Source organism: Orcinus orca, chromosome 19, assembly GCF_937001465.1.
Source record: "Orcinus orca chromosome 19, mOrcOrc1.1, whole genome shotgun sequence".
NCBI lineage: Eukaryota > Metazoa > Chordata > Mammalia > Artiodactyla > Delphinidae > Orcinus > Orcinus orca.
In genome coordinates this window covers 60,953,412-60,967,587 of record NC_064577.1, presented here as the reverse complement: position 1 = coordinate 60,967,587, position 14,176 = coordinate 60,953,412, and the positions used below count along the sequence as shown (strand labels likewise).

General features: G+C 76.8%; 8 non-coding genes and 6 pseudogenes across 8 annotated transcripts; all 14 read left to right on the top strand.

Annotated features, from left to right (window-relative positions):
* Positions 1-286: 286 nt before the first annotated feature.
* LOC125962220 (5S ribosomal RNA) lies at positions 287-405 on the top strand. The gene has a single exon (XR_007473741.1). It is a non-coding gene; the product is annotated as a 5S ribosomal RNA (ribosomal RNA).
* A 903-nt stretch (positions 406-1,308) lies between these two features.
* LOC125962219 (5S ribosomal RNA) lies at positions 1,309-1,427 on the top strand. Its single transcript, XR_007473740.1, has one exon. It is a non-coding gene; the product is annotated as a 5S ribosomal RNA (ribosomal RNA).
* Positions 1,428-2,353: 926 nt separating this feature from the next.
* LOC125962218 (5S ribosomal RNA) lies at positions 2,354-2,472 on the top strand. The gene has a single exon (XR_007473739.1). It is a non-coding gene; the product is annotated as a 5S ribosomal RNA (ribosomal RNA).
* A 926-nt stretch (positions 2,473-3,398) lies between these two features.
* LOC125962217 (5S ribosomal RNA) lies at positions 3,399-3,517 on the top strand. The gene has a single exon (XR_007473738.1). It is a non-coding gene; the product is annotated as a 5S ribosomal RNA (ribosomal RNA).
* A 926-nt stretch (positions 3,518-4,443) lies between these two features.
* LOC125962216 (5S ribosomal RNA) lies at positions 4,444-4,562 on the top strand. Its single transcript, XR_007473737.1, has one exon. It is a non-coding gene; the product is annotated as a 5S ribosomal RNA (ribosomal RNA).
* A 926-nt stretch (positions 4,563-5,488) lies between these two features.
* Positions 5,489-5,597, top strand: LOC125962560 (uncharacterized; annotated as a pseudogene).
* A 934-nt stretch (positions 5,598-6,531) lies between these two features.
* LOC125962558 (uncharacterized) lies at positions 6,532-6,640 on the top strand (annotated as a pseudogene).
* Positions 6,641-7,574: 934 nt separating this feature from the next.
* Positions 7,575-7,683, top strand: LOC125962593 (uncharacterized; annotated as a pseudogene).
* Positions 7,684-8,616: 933 nt separating this feature from the next.
* LOC125962600 (uncharacterized) lies at positions 8,617-8,725 on the top strand (annotated as a pseudogene).
* A 934-nt stretch (positions 8,726-9,659) lies between these two features.
* Positions 9,660-9,778, top strand: LOC125962215 (5S ribosomal RNA). Its single transcript, XR_007473736.1, has one exon. It is a non-coding gene; the product is annotated as a 5S ribosomal RNA (ribosomal RNA).
* A 926-nt stretch (positions 9,779-10,704) lies between these two features.
* Positions 10,705-10,823, top strand: LOC125962213 (5S ribosomal RNA). The gene has a single exon (XR_007473734.1). It is a non-coding gene; the product is annotated as a 5S ribosomal RNA (ribosomal RNA).
* Positions 10,824-11,748: 925 nt separating this feature from the next.
* LOC125962212 (5S ribosomal RNA) lies at positions 11,749-11,867 on the top strand. The gene has a single exon (XR_007473733.1). It is a non-coding gene; the product is annotated as a 5S ribosomal RNA (ribosomal RNA).
* A 926-nt stretch (positions 11,868-12,793) lies between these two features.
* On the top strand, positions 12,794-12,902 carry LOC125962557 (uncharacterized; annotated as a pseudogene).
* Positions 12,903-13,836: 934 nt separating this feature from the next.
* Positions 13,837-13,945, top strand: LOC125962591 (uncharacterized; annotated as a pseudogene).
* The last annotated feature ends 231 nt before the right edge of the window (positions 13,946-14,176 follow it).

The window sequence follows — 14,176 nt, the reverse complement described above, 5'->3', positions numbered from 1 at the left end:
GGACCGCGGGCCCCGGGCCCTGAAGCCTCCGGGGCCACGTCCCTGTGAGCGACGTGCGGGATCTTGGGCGGGGCGCCAAGCGCCGAAGGGTTTGCTGGGTCACGGCCGCCCTGGGCTGGGAGGTGGTCGCCAAACCCTCCGCCGCCGCCCGATACCCGAGACCTCCGTTCCCCCTGCCTGGGCGGGCGAGGGGGCCCTGCCGGGGCGGGCCGGCCGCCAGGCTGGCGTTAAGGCGCCAGCGCCAGCGAAACTGGGCCTCAAGAGGCAGCCCGCGGCCCCCGCCCCCGTCTACGGCCATACCACCCTGAACGCGCCCGATCTCGTCTGATCTCGGAAGCTAAGCAGGGTCGGGCCTGGTTAGTACTTGGATGGGAGACCGCCTGGGAATACCGGGTGCTGTAGGCTTTTTGCCTCCCGCTCCGCCCGCCTTCTCCTTTACTCGCCCGCGGCGGGGGCCGCCGGCTCCGCCCCCGCCGGGCCCCGCGGCAGGCCCCACCTCCTCAGGCCCCTCCCACCACGGCGCGCGCCGGCGGGGGCGCTCCCCGCCGGCCCGGCCGGCCAGAAGGCGGCCCTGGAAGGCAGCCGCACCCCAGACGCTCCCGGGGTGGCTGGCCCGGACCCAGACTCCGCCGCGGGCCCACTTGCCGTCCTTTCGGCCCGCGAGCCCCTCGACCTGCACCTGGCCGCCCCCACCGGCGCCCAGCCCCGGCGCCGCCACCTGTGTGCCGGTGTGTCCCTCCACAGCTCCCTCCGACAAAAGCCCCCCACCCCCACCCCGCCCCTCTGGCGTGTCACCGCGGCCGGGTGCGGGAGCGGGATCGAGGGCAGGGGCCGCTTCCCCGGGCCTGCCGGCCACCAGGGGCGGGGTCCTGAGCTCGGCGGGGGGTGTGGGGGCAAGGGTGGCCTTGCCGGGGCTGAGGGGCCGTGGCGACTCAATGGTGGCTCCCAGTGGCTTCGGGCCAGCTGCCGTCGGGCAGGAGGGCCGGCCCGGGCTGCGGCCGGGCTGCGCCTAGCGCCGCGTGGGCCGGCAGGGCCGATGCCCAAGGGACCGCGGGCCCCGGGCCCTGAAGCCTCCGGGGCCACGTCCCTGTGAGCGACGTGCGGGATCTTGGGCGGGGCGCCAAGCGCCGAAGGGTTTGCTGGGTCACGGCCGCCCTGGGCTGGGAGGTGGTCGCCAAACCCTCCGCCGCCGCCCGATACCCGAGACCTCCGTTCCCCCTGCCTGGGCGGGCCGGCCGCCAGGCTGGCGTTAAGGCGCCAGCGCCAGCGAAACTGGGCCTCAAGAGGCAGCCCGCGGCCCCCGCCCCCGTCTACGGCCATACCACCCTGAACGCGCCCGATCTCGTCTGATCTCGGAAGCTAAGCAGGGTCGGGCCTGGTTAGTACTTGGATGGGAGACCGCCTGGGAATACCGGGTGCTGTAGGCTTTTTGCCTCCCGCTCCGCCCGCCTTCTCCTTTACTCGCCCGCGGCGGGGGCCGCCGGCTCCGCCCCCGCCGGGCCCCGCGGCAGGCCCCACCTCCTCAGGCCCCTCCCACCACGGCGCGCGCCGGCGGGGGCGCTCCCCGCCGGCCCGGCCGGCCAGAAGGCGGCCCTGGAAGGCAGCCGCACCCCAGACGCTCCCGGGGTGGCTGGCCCGGACCCAGACTCCGCCGCGGGCCCACTTGCCGTCCTTTCGGCCCGCGAGCCCCTCGACCTGCACCTGGCCGCCCCCACCGGCGCCCAGCCCCGGCGCCGCCACCTGTGTGCCGGTGTGTCCCTCCACAGCTCCCTCCGACAAAAGCCCCCCACCCCCACCCCGCCCCTCTGGCGTGTCACCGCGGCCGGGTGCGGGAGCGGGATCGAGGGCAGGGGCCGCTTCCCCGGGCCTGCCGGCCACCAGGGGCGGGGTCCTGAGCTCGGCGGGGGGTGTGGGGGCAAGGGTGGCCTTGCCGCGGCTGAGGGGCCGTGGCGACTCAATGGTGGCTCCCAGTGGCTTCGGGCCAGCTGCCGTCGGGCAGGAGGGCCGGCCCGGGCTGCGGCCGGGCTGCGCCTAGCGCCGCGTGGGCCGGCAGGGCCGATGCCCAAGGGACCGCGGGCCCCGGGCCCTGAAGCCTCCAGGGCCACGTCCCTGTGAGCGACGTGCGGGATCTTGGGCGGGGCGCCAAGCGCCGAAGGGTTTGCTGGGTCACGGCCGCCCTGGGCTGGGAGGTGGTCGCCAAACCCTCCGCCGCCGCCCGATACCCGAGACCTCCGTTCCCCCTGCCTGGGCGGGCGAGGGGGCCCTGCCGGGGCGGGCCGGCCGCCAGGCTGGCGTTAAGGCGCCAGCGCCAGCGAAACTGGGCCTCAAGAGGCAGCCCGCGGCCCCCGCCCCCGTCTACGGCCATACCACCCTGAACGCGCCCGATCTCGTCTGATCTCGGAAGCTAAGCAGGGTCGGGCCTGGTTAGTACTTGGATGGGAGACCGCCTGGGAATACCGGGTGCTGTAGGCTTTTTGCCTCCCGCTCCGCCCGCCTTCTCCTTTACTCGCCCGCGGCGGGGGCCGCCGGCTCCGCCCCCGCCGGGCCCCGCGGCAGGCCCCACCTCCTCAGGCCCCTCCCACCACGGCGCGCGCCGGCGGGGGCGCTCCCCGCCGGCCCGGCCGGCCAGAAGGCGGCCCTGGAAGGCAGCCGCACCCCAGACGCTCCCGGGGTGGCTGGCCCGGACCCAGACTCCGCCGCGGGCCCACTTGCCGTCCTTTCGGCCCGCGAGCCCCTCGACCTGCACCTGGCCGCCCCCACCGGCGCCCAGCCCCGGCGCCGCCACCTGTGTGCCGGTGTGTCCCTCCACAGCTCCCTCCGACAAAAGCCCCCCACCCCCACCCCGCCCCTCTGGCGTGTCACCGCGGCCGGGTGCGGGAGCGGGATCGAGGGCAGGGGCCGCTTCCCCGGGCCTGCCGGCCACCAGGGGCGGGGTCCTGAGCTCGGCGGGGGGTGTGGGGGCAAGGGTGGCCTTGCCGGGGCTGAGGGGCCGTGGCGACTCAATGGTGGCTCCCAGTGGCTTCGGGCCAGCTGCCGTCGGGCAGGAGGGCCGGCCCGGGCTGCGGCCGGGCTGCGCCTAGCGCCGCGTGGGCCGGCAGGGCCGATGCCCAAGGGACCGCGGGCCCCGGGCCCTGAAGCCTCCGGGGCCACGTCCCTGTGAGCGACGTGCGGGATCTTGGGCGGGGCGCCAAGCGCCGAAGGGTTTGCTGGGTCACGGCCGCCCTGGGCTGGGAGGTGGTCGCCAAACCCTCCGCCGCCGCCCGATACCCGAGACCTCCGTTCCCCCTGCCTGGGCGGGCGAGGGGGCCCTGCCGGGGCGGGCCGGCCGCCAGGCTGGCGTTAAGGCGCCAGCGCCAGCGAAACTGGGCCTCAAGAGGCAGCCCGCGGCCCCCGCCCCCGTCTACGGCCATACCACCCTGAACGCGCCCGATCTCGTCTGATCTCGGAAGCTAAGCAGGGTCGGGCCTGGTTAGTACTTGGATGGGAGACCGCCTGGGAATACCGGGTGCTGTAGGCTTTTTGCCTCCCGCTCCGCCCGCCTTCTCCTTTACTCGCCCGCGGCGGGGGCCGCCGGCTCCGCCCCCGCCGGGCCCCGCGGCAGGCCCCACCTCCTCAGGCCCCTCCCACCACGGCGCGCGCCGGCGGGGGCGCTCCCCGCCGGCCCGGCCGGCCAGAAGGCGGCCCTGGAAGGCAGCCGCACCCCAGACGCTCCCGGGGTGGCTGGCCCGGACCCAGACTCCGCCGCGGGCCCACTTGCCGTCCTTTCGGCCCGCGAGCCCCTCGACCTGCACCTGGCCGCCCCCACCGGCGCCCAGCCCCGGCGCCGCCACCTGTGTGCCGGTGTGTCCCTCCACAGCTCCCTCCGACAAAAGCCCCCAACCCCCACCCCGCCCCGCTGGCGTGTCACCGCGGCCGGGTGCGGGAGCGGGATCGAGGGCAGGGGCCGCTTCCCCGGGCCTGCCGGCCACCAGGGGCGGGGTCCTGAGCTCGGCGGGGGGTGTGGGGGCAAGGGTGACCTTGCCGGGGCTGAGGGGCCGTGGCGACTCAATGGTGGCTCCCAGTGGCTTCGGGCCAGCTGCCGTCGGGCAGGAGGGCCGGCCCGGGCTGCGGCCGGGCTGCGCCTAGCGCCGCGTGGGCCGGCAGGGCCGATGCCCAAGGGACCGCGGGCCCCGGGCCCTGAAGCCTCCGGGGCCACGTCCCTGTGAGCGACGTGCGGGATCTTGGGCGGGGCGCCAAGCGCCGAAGGGTTTGCTGGGTCACGGCCGCCCTGGGCTGGGAGGTGGTCGCCAAACCCTCCGCCGCCGCCCGATACCCGAGACCTCCGTTCCCCCTGCCTGGGCGGGCGAGGGGGCCCTGCCGGGGCGGGCCGGCCGCCAGGCTGGCGTTAAGGCGCCAGCGCCAGCGAAACTGGGCCTCAAGAGGCAGCCCGCGGCCCCCGCCCCCGTCTACGGCCATACCACCCTGAACGCGCCCGATCTCGTCTGATCTCGGAAGCTAAGCAGGGTCGGGCCTGGTTAGTACTTGGATGGGAGACCGCCTGGGAATACCGGGTGCTGTAGGCTTTTTGCCTCCCGCTCCGCCCGCCTTCTCCTTTACTCGCCCGCGGCGGGGGCCGCCGGCTCCGCCCCCGCCGGGCCCCGCGGCAGGCCCCACCTCCTCAGGCCCCTCCCACCACGGCGCGCGCCGGCGGGGGCGCTCCCCGCCGGCCCGGCCGGCCAGAAGGCGGCCCTGGAAGGCAGCCGCACCCCAGACGCTCCCGGGGTGGCTGGCCCGGACCCAGACTCCGCCGCGGGCCCACTTGCCGTCCTTTCGGCCCGCGAGCCCCTCGACCTGCACCTGGCCGCCCCCACCGGCGCCCAGCCCCGGCGCCGCCACCTGTGTGCCGGTGTGTCCCTCCACAGCTCCCTCCGACAAAAGCCCCCCACCCCCACCCCGCCCCTCTGGCGTGTCACCGCGGCCGGGTGCGGGAGCGGGATCGAGGGCAGGGGCCGCTTCCCCGGGCCTGCCGGCCACCAGGGGCGGGGTCCTGAGCTCGGCGGGGGGTGTGGGGGCAAGGGTGGCCTTGCCGGGGCTGAGGGGCCGTGGCGACTCAATGGTGGCTCCCAGTGGCTTCGGGCCAGCTGCCGTCGGGCAGGAGGGCCGGCCCGGGCTGCGGCCGGGCTGCGCCTAGCGCCGCGTGGGCCGGCAGGGCCGATGCCCAAGGGACCGCGGGCCCCGGGCCCTGAAGCCTCCGGGGCCACGTCCCTGTGAGCGACGTGCGGGATCTTGGGCGGGGCGCCAAGCGCCGAAGGGTTTGCTGGGTCACGGCTGCCCTGGGCTGAGAGGTGGTCGCCAAACCCTCCGCCGCCGCCCGATACCCGAGACCTCCGTTCCCCCTGCCTGGGCGGGCGAGGGGGCCCTGCCGGGGCGGGCCGGCCGCCAGGCTGGCGTTAAGGCGCCAGCGCCAGCGAAACTGGGCCTCAAGAGGCAGCCCGCGGCCCCCGCCCCCGTCTACGGCCATAGCACCCTGAACGCGCCCGATCTCGTCAGCTAAGCAGGGTCGGGCCTGGTTAGTACTTGGATGGGAGACCGCCTGGGAATACCGGGTGCTGTAGGCTTTTTGCCTCCCGCTCCGCCCGCCTTCTCCTTTACTCGCCCGCGGCGGGGGCCGCCGGCTCCGCCCCCGCCGGGCCCCGCGGCAGGCCCCACCTCCTCAGGCCCCTCCCACCACGGCGCGCGCCGGCGGGGGCGCTCCCCGCCGGCCCGGCCGGCCAGGCGGCCAGAAGGCGGCCCTGGAAGGCAGCCGCACCCCAGACGCTCCCGGGGTGGCTGGCCCGGACCCAGACTCCGCCGCGGGCCCACTTGCCGTCCTTTCGGCCCGCGAGCCCCTCGACCTGCACCTGGCCGCCCCCACCGGCGCCCAGCCCCGGCGCCGCCACCTGTGTGCCGGTGTGTCCCTCCACAGCTCCCTCCGACAAAAGCCCCCCACCCCCACCCCGCCCCTCTGGCGTGTCACCGCGGCCGGGTGCGGGAGCGGGATCGAGGGCAGGGGCCGCTTCCCCGGGCCTGCCGGCCACCAGGGGCGGGGTCCTGAGCTCGGCGGGGGGTGTGGGGGCAAGGGTGGCCTTGCCGGGGCTGAGGGGCCGTGGCGACTCAATGGTGGCTCCCAGTGGCTTCGGGCCAGCTGCCGTCGGGCAGGAGGGCCGGCCCGGGCTGCGGCCGGGCTGCGCCTAGCGCCGCGTGGGCCGGCAGGGCCGATGCCCAAGGGACCGCGGGCCCCGGGCCCTGAAGCCTCCGGGGCCACGTCCCTGTGAGCGACGTGCGGGATCTTGGGCGGGGCGCCAAGCGCCGAAGGGTTTGCTGGGTCACGGCTGCCCTGGGCTGAGAGGTGGTCGCCAAACCCTCCGCCGCCGCCCGATACCCGAGACCTCCGTTCCCCCTGCCTGGGCGGGCGAGGGGGCCCTGCCGGGGCGGGCCGGCCGCCAGGCTGGCGTTAAGGCGCCAGCGCCAGCGAAACTGGGCCTCAAGAGGCAGCCCGCGGCCCCCGCCCCCGTCTACGGCCATAGCACCCTGAACGCGCCCGATCTCGTCAGCTAAGCAGGGTCGGGCCTGGTTAGTACTTGGATGGGAGACCGCCTGGGAATACCGGGTGCTGTAGGCTTTTTGCCTCCCGCTCCGCCCGCCTTCTCCTTTACTCGCCCGCGGCGGGGGCCGCCGGCTCCGCCCCCGCCGGGCCCCGCGGCAGGCCCCACCTCCTCAGGCCCCTCCCACCACGGCGCGCGCCGGCGGGGGCGCTCCCCGCCGGCCCGGCCGGCCAGGCGGCCAGAAGGCGGCCCTGGAAGGCAGCCGCACCCCAGACGCTCCCGGGGTGGCTGGCCCGGACCCAGACTCCGCCGCGGGCCCACTTGCCGTCCTTTCGGCCCGCGAGCCCCTCGACCTGCACCTGGCCGCCCCCACCGGCGCCCAGCCCCGGCGCCGCCACCTGTGTGCCGGTGTGTCCCTCCACAGCTCCCTCCGACAAAAGCCCCCCACCCCCACCCCGCCCCTCTGGCGTGTCACCGCGGCCGGGTGCGGGAGCGGGATCGAGGGCAGGGGCCGCTTCCCCGGGCCTGCCGGCCACCAGGGGCGGGGTCCTGAGCTCGGCGGGGGGTGTGGGGGCAAGGGTGGCCTTGCCGGGGCTGAGGGGCCGTGGCGACTCAATGGTGGCTCCCAGTGGCTTCGGGCCAGCTGCCGTCGGGCAGGAGGGCCGGCCCGGGCTGCGGCCGGGCTGCGCCTAGCGCCGCGTGGGCCGGCAGGGCCGATGCCCAAGGGACCGCGGGCCCCGGGCCCTGAAGCCTCCGGGGCCACGTCCCTGTGAGCGACGTGCGGGATCTTGGGCGGGGCGCCAAGCGCCGAAGGGTTTGCTGGGTCACGGCCGCCCTGGGCTGGGAGGTGGTCGCCAAACCCTCCGCCGCCGCCCGATACCCGAGACCTCCGTTCCCCCTGCCTGGGCGGGCGAGGGGGCCCTGCCGGGGCGGGCCGGCCGCCAGGCTGGCGTTAAGGCGCCAGCGCCAGCGAAACTGGGCCTCAAGAGGCAGCCCGCGGCCCCCGCCCCCGTCTACGGCCATAGCACACTGAACGCGCCCGATCTCGTCAGCTAAGCAGGGTCGGGCCTGGTTAGTACTTGGATGGGAGACCGCCTGGGAATACCGGGTGCTGTAGGCTTTTTGCCTCCCGCTCCGCCCGCCTTCTCCTTTACTCGCCCGCGGCGGGGGCCGCCGGCTCCGCCCCCGCCGGGCCCCGCGGCAGGCCCCACCTCCTCAGGCCCCTCCCACCACGGCGCGCGCCGGCGGGGGCGCTCCCCGCCGGCCCGGCCGGCCAGGCGGCCAGAAGGCGGCCCTGGAAGGCAGCCGCACCCCAGACGCTCCCGGGGTGGCTGGCCCGGACCCAGACTCCGCCGCGGGCCCACTTGCCGTCCTTTCGGCCCGCGAGCCCCTCGACCTGCACCTGGCCGCCCCCACCGGCGCCCAGCCCCGGCGCCGCCACCTGTGTGCCGGTGTGTCCCTCCACAGCTCCCTCCGACAAAAGCCCCCCACCCCCACCCCGCCCCTCTGGCGTGTCACCGCGGCCGGGTGCGGGAGCGGGATCGAGGGCAGGGGCCGCTTCCCCGGGCCTGCCGGCCACCAGGGGCGGGGTCCTGAGCTCGGCGGGGGGTGTGGGGGCAAGGGTGGCCTTGCCGGGGCTGAGGGGCGTGGCGACTCAATGGTGGCTCCCAGTGGCTTCGGGCCAGCTGCCGTCGGGCAGGAGGGCCGGCCCGGGCTGCGGCCGGGCTGCGCCTAGCGCCGCGTGGGCCGGCAGGGCCGATGCCCAAGGGACCGCGGGCCCCGGGCCCTGAAGCCTCCGGGGCCACGTCCCTGTGAGCGACGTGCGGGATCTTGGGCGGGGCGCCAAGCGCCGAAGGGTTTGCTGGGTCACGGCCGCCCTGGGCTGGGAGGTGGTCGCCAAACCCTCCGCCGCCGCCCGATACCCGAGACCTCCGTTCCCCCTGCCTGGGCGGGCGAGGGGGCCCTGCCGGGGCGGGCCGGCCGCCAGGCTGGCGTTAAGGCGCCAGCGCCAGCGAAACTGGGCCTCAAGAGGCAGCCCGCGGCCCCCGCCCCCGTCTCCGGCCATAGCACCCTGAACGCGCCCGATCTCGTCAGCTAAGCAGGGTCGGGCCTGGTTAGTACTTGGATGGGAGACCGCCTGGGAATACCGGGTGCTGTAGGCTTTTTGCCTCCCGCTCCGCCCGCCTTCTCCTTTACTCGCCCGCGGCGGGGGCCGCCGGCTCCGCCCCCGCCGGGCCCCGCGGCAGGCCCCACCTCCTCAGGCCCCTCCCACCACGGCGCGCGCCGGCGGGGGCGCTCCCCGCCGGCCCGGCCGGCCAGGCGGCCAGAAGGCGGCCCTGGAAGGCAGCCGCACCCCAGACGCTCCCGGGGTGGCTGGCCCGGACCCAGACTCCGCCGCGGGCCCACTTGCCGTCCTTTCGGCCCGCGAGCCCCTCGACCTGCACCTGGCCGCCCCCACCGGCGCCCAGCCCCGGCGCCGCCACCTGTGTGCCGGTGTGTCCCTCCACAGCTCCCTCCGACAAAAGCCCCCCACCCCCACCCCGCCCCTCTGGCGTGTCACCGCGGCCGGGTGCGGGAGCGGGATCGAGGGCAGGGGCCGCTTCCCCGGGCCTGCCGGCCACCAGGGGCGGGGTCCTGAGCTCGGCGGGGGGTGTGGGGGCAAGGGTGGCCTTGCCGGGGCTGAGGGGCCGTGGCGACTCAATGGTGGCTCCCAGTGGCTTCGGGCCAGCTGCCGTCGGGCAGGAGGGCCGGCCCGGGCTGCGGCCGGGCTGCGCCTAGCGCCGCGTGGGCCGGCAGGGCCGATGCCCAAGGGACCGCGGGCCCCGGGCCCTGAAGCCTCCGGGGCCACGTCCCTGTGAGCGACGTGCGGGATCTTGGGCGGGGCGCCAAGCGCCGAAGGGTTTGCTGGGTCACGGCCGCCCTGGGCTGGGAGGTGGTCGCCAAACCCTCCGCCGCCGCCCGATACCCGAGACCTCCGTTCCCCCTGCCTGGGCGGGCGAGGGGGCCCTGCCGGGGCGGGCCGGCCGCCAGGCTGGCGTTAAGGCGCCAGCGCCAGCGAAACTGGGCCTCAAGAGGCAGCCCGCGGCCCCCGCCCCCGTCTACGGCCATACCACCCTGAACGCGCCCGATCTCGTCTGATCTCGGAAGCTAAGCAGGGTCGGGCCTGGTTAGTACTTGGATGGGAGACCGCCTGGGAATACCGGGTGCTGTAGGCTTTTTGCCTCCCGCTCCGCCCGCCTTCTCCTTTACTCGCCCGCGGCGGGGGCCGCCGGCTCCGCCCCCGCCGGGCCCCGCGGCAGGCCCCACCTCCTCAGGCCCCTCCCACCACGGCGCGCGCCGGCGGGGGCGCTCCCCGCCGGCCCGGCCGGCCAGAAGGCGGCCCTGGAAGGCAGCCGCACCCCAGACGCTCCCGGGGTGGCTGGCCCGGACCCAGACTCCGCCGCGGGCCCACTTGCCGTCCTTTCGGCCCGCGAGCCCCTCGACCTGCACCTGGCCGCCCCCACCGGCGCCCAGCCCCGGCGCCGCCACCTGTGTGCCGGTGTGTCCCTCCACAGCTCCCTCCGACAAAAGCCCCCCACCCCCACCCCGCCCCGCTGGCGTGTCACCGCGGCCGGGTGCGGGAGCGGGATCGAGGGCAGGGGCCGCTTCCCCGGGCCTGCCGGCCACCAGGGGCGGGGTCCTGAGCTCGGCGGGGGGTGTGGGGGCAAGGGTGGCCTTGCCGGGGCTGAGGGGCCGTGGCGACTCAATGGTGGCTCCCAGTGGCTTCGGGCCAGCTGCCGTCGGGCAGGAGGGCCGGCCCGGGCTGCGGCCGGGCTGCGCCTAGCGCCGCGTGGGCCGGCAGGGCCGATGCCCAAGGGACCGCGGGCCCCGGGCCCTGAAGCCTCCGGGGCCACGTCCCTGTGAGCGACGTGCGGGATCTTGGGCGGGGCGCCAAGCGCCGAAGGGTTTGCTGGGTCACGGCCGCCCTGGGCTGGGAGGTGGTCGCCAAACCCTCCGCCGCCGCCCGATACCCGAGACCTCCGTTCCCCCTGCCTGGGCGGGCGAGGGGGCCCTGCCGGGGCGGGCCGGCCGCCAGGCTGGCGTTAAGGCGCCAGCGCCAGCGAAACTGGGCCTCAAGAGGCAGCCCGCGGCCCCCGCCCCCGTCTACGGCCATACCACCCTGAACGCGCCCGATCTCGTCTGATCTCGGAAGCTAAGCAGGGTCGGGCCTGGTTAGTACTTGGATGGGAGACCGCCTGGGAATACCGGGTGCTGTAGGCTTTTTGCCTCCCGCTCCGCCCGCCTTCTCCTTTACTCGCCCGCGGCGGGGGCCGCCGGCTCCGCCCCCGCCGGGCCCCGCGGCAGGCCCCACCTCCTCAGGCCCCTCCCACCACGGCGCGCGCCGGCGGGGGCGCTCCCCGCCGGCCCGGCCGGCCAGAAGGCGGCCCTGGAAGGCAGCCGCACCCCAGACGCTCCCGGGGTGGCTGGCCCGGACCCAGACTCCGCCGCGGGCCCACTTGCCGTCCTTTCGGCCCGCGAGCCCCTCGACCTGCACCTGGCCGCCCCCACCGGCGCCCAGCCCCGGCGCCGCCACCTGTGTGCCGGTGTGTCCCTCCACAGCTCCCTCCGACAAAAGCCCCCCACCCCCACCCCGCCCCTCTGGCGTGTCACCGCGGCCGGGTGCGGGAGCGGGATCGAGGGCAGGGGCCGCTTCCCCGGGCCTGCCGGCCACCAGGGGCGGGGTCCTGAGCTCGGCGGGGGGTGTGGGGGCAAGGGTGGCCTTGCCGGGGCTGAGGGGCGTGGCGACTCAATGGTGGCTCCCAGTGGCTTCGGGCCAGCTGCCGTCGGGCAGGAGGGCCGGCCCGGGCTGCGGCCGGGCTGCGCCTAGCGCCGCGTGGGCCGGCAGGGCCGATGCCCAAGGGACCGCGGGCCCCGGGCCCTGAAGCCTCCGGGGCCACGTCCCTGTGAGCGACGTGCGGGATCTTGGGCGGGGCGCCAAGCGCCGAAGGGTTTGCTGGGTCACGGCCGCCCTGGGCTGGGAGGTGGTCGCCAAACCCTCCGCCGCCGCCCGATACCCGAGACCTCCGTTCCCCCTGCCTGGGCGGGCGAGGGGGCCCTGCCGGGGCGGGCCGGCCGCCAGGCTGGCGTTAAGGCGCCAGCGCCAGCGAAACTGGGCCTCAAGAGGCAGCCCGCGGCCCCCGCCCCCGTCTACGGCCATACCACCCTGAACGCGCCCGATCTCGTCTGATCTCGGAAGCTAAGCAGGGTCGGGCCTGGTTAGTACTTGGATGGGAGACCGCCTGGGAATACCGGGTGCTGTAGGCTTTTTGCCTCCCGCTCCGCCCGCCTTCTCCTTTACTCGCCCGCGGCGGGGGCCGCCGGCTCCGCCCCCGCCGGGCCCCGCGGCAGGCCCCACCTCCTCAGGCCCCTCCCACCACGGCGCGCGCCGGCGGGGACGCTCCCCGCCGGCCCGGCCGGCCAGAAGGCGGCCCTGGAAGGCAGCCGCACCCCAGACGCTCCCGGGGTGGCTGGCCCGGACCCAGACTCCGCCGCGGGCCCACTTGCCGTCCTTTCGGCCCGCGAGCCCCTCGACCTGCACCTGGCCGCCCCCACCGGCGCCCAGCCCCGGCGCCGCCACCTGTGTGCCGGTGTGTCCCTCCACAGCTCCCTCCGACAAAAGCCCCCCACCCCCACCCCGCCCCTCTGGCGTGTCACCGCGGCCGGGTGCGGGAGTGGGATCGAGGGCAGGGGCCGCTTCCCCGGGCCTGCCGGCCACCAGGGGCGGGGTCCTGAGCTCGGCGGGGGGTGTGGGGGCAAGGGTGGCCTTGCCGGGGCTGAGGGGCCGTGGCGACTCAATGGTGGCTCCCAGTGGCTTCGGGCCAGCTGCCGTCGGGCAGGAGGGCCGGCCCGGGCTGCGGCCGGGCTGCGCCTAGCGCCGCGTGGGCCGGCAGGGCCGATGCCCAAGGGACCGCGGGCCCCGGGCCCTGAAGCCTCCGGGGCCACGTCCCTGTGAGCGACGTGCGGGATCTTGGGCGGGGCGCCAAGCGCCGAAGGGTTTGCTGGGTCACGGCTGCCCTGGGCTGAGAGGTGGTCGCCAAACCCTCCGCCGCCGCCCGATACCCGAGACCTCCGTTCCCCCTGCCTGGGCGGGCGAGGGGGCCCTGCCGGGGCGGGCCGGCCGCCAGGCTGGCGTTAAGGCGCCAGCGCCAGCGAAACTGGGCCTCAAGAGGCAGCCCGCGGCCCCCGCCCCCGTCTACGGCCATAGCACCCTGAACGCGCCCGATCTCGTCAGCTAAGCAGGGTCGGGCCTGGTTAGTACTTGGATGGGAGACCGCCTGGGAATACCGGGTGCTGTAGGCTTTTTGCCTCCCGCTCCGCCCGCCTTCTCCTTTACTCGCCCGCGGCGGGGGCCGCCGGCTCCGCCCCCGCCGGGCCCCGCGGCAGGCCCCACCTCCTCAGGCCCCTCCCACCACGGCGCGCGCCGGCGGGGGCGCTCCCCGCCGGCCCGGCCGGCCAGGCGGCCAGAAGGCGGCCCTGGAAGGCAGCCGCACCCCAGACGCTCCCGGGGTGGCTGGCCCGGACCCAGACTCCGCCGCGGGCCCACTTGCCGTCCTTTCGGCCCGCGAGCCCCTCGACCTGCACCTGGCCGCCCCCACCGGCGCCCAGCCCCGGCGCCGCCACCTGTGTGCCGGTGTGTCCCTCCACAGCTCCCTCCGACAAAAGCCCCCCACCCCCACCCCGCCCCTCTGGCGTGTCACCGCGGCCGGGTGCGGGAGCGGGATCGAGGGCAGGGGCCGCTTCCCCGGGCCTGCCGGCCACCAGGGGCGGGGTCCTGAGCTCGGCGGGGGGTGTGGGGGCAAGGGTGGCCTTGCCGGGGCTGAGGGGCCGTGGCGACTCAATGGTGGCTCCCAGTGGCTTCGGGCCAGCTGCCGTCGGGCAGGAGGGCCGGCCCGGGCTGCGGCCGGGCTGCGCCTAGCGCCGCGTGGGCCGGCAGGGCCGATGCCCAAGGGACCGCGGGCCCCGGGCCCTGAAGCCTCCGGGGCCACGTCCCTGTGAGCGACGTGCGGGATCTTGGGCGGGGCGCCAAGCGCCGAAGGGTTTGCTGGGTCACGGCCGCCCTGGGCTGGGAGGTGGTCGCCAAACCCTCCGCCGCCGCCCGATACCCGAGACCTCCGTTCCCCCTGCCTGGGCGGGCGAGGGGGCCCTGCCGGGGCGGGCCGGCCGCCAGGCTGGCGTTAAGGCGCCAGCGCCAGCGAAACTGGGCCTCAAGAGGCAGCCCGCGGCCCCCGCCCCCGTCTACGGCCATAGCACACTGAACGCGCCCGATCTCGTCAGCTAAGCAGGGTCGGGCCTGGTTAGTACTTGGATGGGAGACCGCCTGGGAATACCGGGTGCTGTAGGCTTTTTGCCTCCCGCTCCGCCCGCCTTCTCCTTTACTCGCCCGCGGCGGGGGCCGCCGGCTCCGCCCCCGCCGGGCCCCGCGGCAGGCCCCACCTCCTCAGGCCCCTCCCACCACGGCGCGCGCCGGCGGGGGCGCTCCCCGCCGGCCCGGCCGGCCAGGCGGCCAGAAGGCGGCCCTGGAAGGCAGCCGCACCCCAGACGCTCCCGGGGTGGCTGGCCCGGACCCAGACTCC